We start from the raw sequence: 355 nt of genomic DNA on the forward strand, positions 1-355 counted from the left end.
CAAAAAATGGAGACTCTTGGAGGCAAAAAATGGAGACTCTTGGAGGCTAAAAATGGAGAAGCTTTAGAGGCAAAAAAGGATGAATTTTGGAGGCTAAAAAGAATGAATTTTGGAGGCCAAAAATAATGACTTTTTGAGGCCAAAAATGAAAATTTTTGGAGGCAAAAAATGGAAACGCTTTGGAGGCCAAAAATGGAGANAGCCAAAAGTAGAGACGCTTTGGAGGCCAAATATGATGACTTTTGGAGACCAAATATGATGACTTTTGGAGGCCAAAAATGGAGACCTTTGAAGGCCAAAAATGGAGACGCTTTAGAGGCCAAAAGTGAAGAATTTTGGAGGCCAAAAATGAAGA

This window comes from Camelina sativa, chromosome 2 (assembly GCF_000633955.1).
Source record: "Camelina sativa cultivar DH55 chromosome 2, Cs, whole genome shotgun sequence".
Lineage (NCBI taxonomy): Eukaryota > Viridiplantae > Streptophyta > Magnoliopsida > Brassicales > Brassicaceae > Camelina > Camelina sativa.